Below are 6,000 nucleotides of genomic sequence, written 5' to 3'. Positions count from 1 at the left end.
CAAAACTTTTTGGCACAGAGTGCCCAAACTGGAAACTGCGTGCGCACCGCATGTGCATGAGCACCAGCCAGCTGGTCTTTGCTTGTGCAAATCTGGCTGGAGCGCATGGACTGCCAAGGAGATGGCAAGAAGAAGTGAGGGCCATTCCTAGGAAACTTTCTCTGCCAAGATGAGAAAGGAAGGTGCCTCCTCCTCCTCGCCCTATCCTCCCAGTGGGGGGGGGAGGCCCTCAACAGGGTCTTGTTGGCCACAGTGGCTGCTTGCAAAGCCACACCCAGGTTGTGCTGCTGAGGCTCTTTCACCGCAAGGAGTGCAGCCACCAGCCCAACTGACTCCCTAACCTCGCCTCCATCAAAGGTCCCCCCTGGATGCAGCAACAGCCCCCCTGGATTTGTCCCCTCGGCCCCGTGGCCATGAGTGTCCAGCTATCATGATTTCATCTCTCTCTAGATTTGCAGAAGACAAACTGGGCAGGGATGGATGCGGAAGCCTACCAGACCCACTGAAAGCCACGGGGCAGGCAGAGGCCAAATTCCTCTCCTGCAGCAGAAGGAGGGGGCCAGAAAGGAGGCCCCGGGGCGAGAGACGCTCTGGGAATGAACAGGAGGCAGCCACGGCCATCCAGAGCCCCGAACTGGGACTAGCCAAGTGGTGGCAGACTGAAGAAAGGAGTGCTTGCCAGCCACGATGCGGAAAAAACTCCCATTTCTTCACAAGTACTCATTTCCATTAATCTCTGGAGCAGAAACTGCACACAGCTCCCAGGTTCCTTTTTTCTGGGCAAATTTATGGATGTCATAAATGGATTGAAATGAAACAAGGCGACCTCTGCAGCCACGGCCCTGGCAAATGCCAGCATTGGATCTTGCCAAGAAAGCTGCTTCTGTGGTTGTGGGGGAGAGATTGCCATGGCAGGAGGGGCCATGGCTTCACCAGCTTTGGGGGGCAGCTGCTCTTGGGGTCCGGCTGAGTCTCAGGGGCCACTCGACTAGTCAGGACCTTCAGGGCTCTGCACAGCTGGGCAAAACAGCCAACTGGGGTGGGTGGGCCGAGTCCCCCATAAAGCTGCTCAGCTCTAGCTGGACAGCTGGTGCTGCATCTGCTGTGCTGGCGGGCGATGCGGAGGGAGCCCTTGGCCCCGGGATGCTTCAGCCCAGCTGGGATCCGTGGAGAGCAGAGCTGGCTCCAAATGCCAAGGCCACACCCACAGAGCCACACACCCCAGGCACGGTCCAGGATGGAGGCTCCTTCTTGTCTTGGCCTTCTGAGCAGATCAGGGCTGGGCGCCTGGCCAAGCAAGCCCACTTCCAGGTGGCCTGAGCCCTGGGTGCCCTGGGGGACAGAGGGGAGCCAAGGTCCCAGATCCCTTTGATGCTACCGCCACAGCCGCTGCTGCTAATAATGCAGGATGGGAGCCGTGGGGTCCTGAGTGCCCGGAAGCAGCAGCTGCAGCCGCCTCCCAGCTTGTACCTGACAAGGAGCGACACGGAGACACCTTGGGATCCAATCAAGGTCCAGCTGGGCGGATGGAGAGAGACGCAGACGCAGGGACATGCCCTGAATGCAGCCGGGCCTGGCCTGGCGCCATCACGGAGCTTCTGCCTCCCACCCAGGAGAGACCCCTGCCTGTGGGCTGCAAAACCCCTCTGCAACCGAATCGAAGTCCTGCCACCCTTCCAGGTCTGATCGGCCACTGCCCGCCAATTGCTAGCAGCAGAGGGAGGGTCCTCCCTTCGCTTGGCAGGCAGCCAAACCCTATTCAGGGCCCTGGAGGTCCATTGGGCAGCTCTTCCCACCCGCTGTTGTCCCCCCCCCAGAGGGAGTTCTCATGGGTGGGGGCTCTGCTGGGGGGTGGGGGCTCTTTACCTTAGTCCGGGAGGCTTTGCCAGTGGATGTGAAAGGAAAGCTGGAGATTGACCTGGGTCCTTCGGCAACAGCGTTCCCACAGCACGCTAAGCCCTCTGAGCCCCTTCACAGCATACCGGCTGCCAAGCCAACTTGGGGCCCACAAATTCCAGCAAGCTTCTCCAGTGATACAAAACCTTCTTTGGCTCCTTACAGAGGTTGTGTGAAAACAGCCTGTGTGAGTTCGGGAAGTTGGGCTCCTATTTGGGGGGGGGGTGCATGGTCTTCAGGGCACACTGCAGCCAGCAACGGAAAGCAGTTCCAGCAAGGACCCCCCAGCTCAGCGCCAACCGGAGCTCGCGAGTGATCTGCGGGGTTGCCAAGGCTCGGGCGCTCCGGACACGCCAGCCCCGCTTGCACCAGCAGAGACTCGGAGGGCCGCCGCAGTTCAGCCCCGCGGGGAGTGGGCGCCGGGCGGCGCGTGGGGAGCAGAGGAAGCGAGGATGGGTCAGGCGGTGCTGCCGCCAGGCAAGAGACCTTCCCGGCCACAGCGCCTGCGGGCGGGAAGGAGGACCCGAGGAGAGCTCGGAAGACGGCCGGAGACCCCCGGGCACCACCCTCCTCGGCCAGCTGCTGCTCGGCGCGCTCCGACGGATCCCTCGGCGCTGATCTGTGCCCGCAACCGCGGCGGCATCTGCTCGAGGGGCGGCCTCGGTGGAAGAGTCTCCCGCTGGGCCCTGCCTGGGCGGCCGTCGGAGCTAACCGTGCCCGACTTGTCCAGGCACCAAAGGATGGCCGCTTCAGCCCCGCCCGGCTCGCCTCCCCCAGCCCCCGAAGCGGCTAGCCCGGGTGCCTGGCTGGAGGAAGGCGCCCACCCCGCCCCCACTGCTCCGGGCAGAAAATGGAAAACCTCCCCCTTCGGAGGGGAAAGGAAGCTCGGCCTCGTAGCTCTTCCCCCGCCACCGCGTCTCCTTTGGGGAGCCGTGGATAGGAAAGGGGGGTGGAGAAGCGGGGAAACTTGTAGGGGACTCAACTCTCCCCAAAGTTACTCCCCCCCCCCGACCTGCCATCCTTATAGGAGCAAAACCGACGGGCCTGGCGATCCGCCTTTATACCACCCGCGCTGGTGACCTCTAGGTCCCCACCCCGCATCCCCCGGTCCCAGGCTGTCAGCTAAGCCCAGGATTTGGCCCCAATTGCGGGAGGCCGGGCACAAGCAGAAGGACGCCCCCTCCCCAGGCTGTAATCAGCCAAGCAATCAGGATATCACCCCTCCCGAGGAGACGATTAGCGAGGCCCGCCAACCAGACCCCCGTTCTAGGGGGAGTGGACTGGGGGACCGGCCGGGACGGTGAGAAAAAGCCCCCAGTTGCGCATTCCCCCACCCCGCGCGCCCACGCCTGCAGCTCTGCGATGCTGGGCAGAGCAACAGGTTCACACACACACCGCTTATCAAAATACACTCTTCTTCCCTCTGTGTGTGTGTGTGCTAACTAGCCAATGAAAAGAAGGCTCCGTCCTCCCGCTGCTCCTTATTGGCCGCAAGAGTTCCCTCGCCCTCCCGCCCGGGGAAGGAAGGCGTCGACGGGCCCCCCGCCCGCGGCCTGGAGGGCTTGAATGGCCGGAGAGCCGTGCGCGGACTGCCAACTCCGGCCGGGCAGCTCCGCCTCGCCCAGTCGGCGGCCGCCTCCTGCTCTGATCCGGCTGCACGGCAGAGGCGAGACGCCGACAATTATCCATTTTAATTAAAGGCAGCGCGTTGGCGAGCAAAGGCCGGCCTGGCTGGCAGACAGCTCGCTGTCACTCCGGGCTGCTGACGCCGCAGAAAGCGGCCCATCCGTCTCTCTTAAAGCCGCCTCCTGCCTTCCCCGGGAGAGGAGAGGCGGAGGACCCAGGAGCCCGGGGCGGGGGGGGGGCGCGGGGGCTCCCAGGCAGCCGGAGAAGGTCAGCCCTCCCTCCAGGAGGCAGATCGCAAAGGCCGCTCCCTCCGCGCTCGGAGCTGCAGCTGGAAACAACTTTCATGGGGAACGATTGCTTCGCCGGGAAGGGGTGGGGAGGGGGCTCCGCTGGTTTCTAGTTTGTATCAACAATTGCGATGCTCTTCATTTTAGATGAAAATATCCGAACTGGCTCACCGTGAAAAGCATCCAATTAAAGCAGAGCAGAGCAGCCAAATCGGCTGAAAGGGCGCGGTGCTCTGCAGAAGTGGGGGGGGGGACTCTCAGCTGTCCAGAGGGAGGAAACCCCCCACACACACACAGACACGTGAGCGCCCCTGGAGGACTCCAGTCATCGCCCCTCAATTGGGGTGGTCTCTGGGAGCGGAGGGCCAAGGACTGCCCCACCTCAGAGGGAGGGAGGGAGGGAGGGGAGGGAGATGCCTCCAGGGTGGGCTGTGGGTGCCGCCCCTCTGTTTCCAGCCCTCTCTTGGGAGCTGTGCTCCCGATGGGGCTTGGAGAGGAACCCCAGGGGGGCCGCTGCCCAGGGGCGGCTATGCATGGGTAAAGTCCAACAGGACATGCATCGCCATCTCAAAATGGCAGAAGGAGGGCGGGGGGGGGATTCTTGTTCCTTGACCGAGGAGCTCTGCATTTGGGAGGGGGCGAGGCAGGCATGCAACCCCCACCCCGCCCCAACCCCCTGCCCTGGCCTACGCTTCTTAGCCGAGCTGGCAGGCACCTTGGACTGGTAGAGCCCTTCTCTCCCCCAGAAGCCCTCCTAGGCAGGAGGGGGTGGGCGACAATCAGCCCTGGGTCTTCTCCAGAGATCTCAGCCTGGACAAATGGGGAAGGAGCTCAGCTCAAGATTCCAAGGAGGAATCTCACCCTGCTCAGCCCCCAGAGGAACAACAGATCTTTGCCTGGCAGGACTGGGGTGCCAGCAGTTGGATGCCTCCAGATGTTCTGAACTGGCATCTGCCCCTCCTCATTGCTGGCTCTTTCCAGCACCCTCCTGCCTCCAGACAGGGAGGACCTCACAGACCTTCCTTGGCTTCCTTGGCAGGGCCAATGCAGGGGGTGCCCCCCCCCCGTGGAATGTTCCCTCAGGCCAAGCCTTGCCACCAGATGTCCTGCCATCCCTGTGCCCACTTGTCTCCCAGCACCTGTGGCTGCAGCAGGCATTTAACCAGCCACATTTGCTGCCTTGCGCAGGCTGGTGTGTGTGTGTGAGAGAGAGGGGGGGTGGGGGGAGAATTTGTCTGCTGATTCAGCAGTAAAAGGGCTGGGGAGAGGAGAGGGACAGAGGTGCAAGGCAATTAATTATCAGCCTTTGAACAGCCATAATTTTTTATTATCCAAATATGCAAATGTGGTCTAAGCGGTTGTGTTAGTGTTTGGGTGGGAGGTGGGGGGGGCTTGCCTTTGCCCTACCAGAGGGCCAGACGGGATCCTTCAGGGAGCAGAGGGGCGGGGTGGCCGCCCTCCCTGCGTCCTTCTGCCAAGGTGACCGATGCCTGCCCTTGCCACAGGAGCTGGAGACGCTGGGTGGGCAGCGCAGCATTTCAAAATAGCCAGCGAGGAAGACAGGCTCCAGGCCCTGCAGCATGCTGGCCTGCCTGAACTCCCCGTTCCTAGAAATGGAGCTTCAGGAGGGGCGCTTGAGGCCATCCAGCCCACCCCCATTTGGCATGGCTACCCAAAGAAAGTATCCTGGACAGGTGGCTGCCCAGCTTCCCCTTGAACACCCCCCCACCTTCCTCTTGGGGTTAAAGCTCTCTTGAGCAACTATTAGGAAGGTGAAGGGACAGCCGGGACCTTTTCCTCTGCCAGTCATTTGGGCTACTGAGGACCCTCCCCATCTTTGCCCTCCCACAGCCTCTGCTCTCCTTCCCACTAGGGCAGTGGTTCTCAACCTGTGGGCCGGGACCCCTTTGGGGGGTCAAACAACCCTTTCACAGGGGTCGCCTAAGACCATCGGAAAACACATATTTTCAATGGTTTTAGGAATAATTTTATGGTTGGGGGGTCACCACAACATGAGGAACTCTATTAAAGGGTCGCAGCATTAGGAAGGTTGAGACCCACTGCACTGGGGGATGCCTCTCACTCCCCAGGGCGCAAATGGAGTTGGGGAGGCCTGGCAGCCTCTCCTCTCTGACGATGTCACTCGCGGGCCCTGGGGGGAAAGTGGGAGGGCACCAAATCCCAGGACACC

This window comes from Pantherophis guttatus, chromosome 3 (genome assembly GCF_059756535.1).
Source record: "Pantherophis guttatus breed Tessera chromosome 3, ASM5975653v1, whole genome shotgun sequence".
NCBI classification, from domain to species: Eukaryota; Metazoa; Chordata; class Lepidosauria; order Squamata; family Colubridae; genus Pantherophis; species Pantherophis guttatus.
This window is presented reverse-complemented; position numbering follows the sequence as displayed.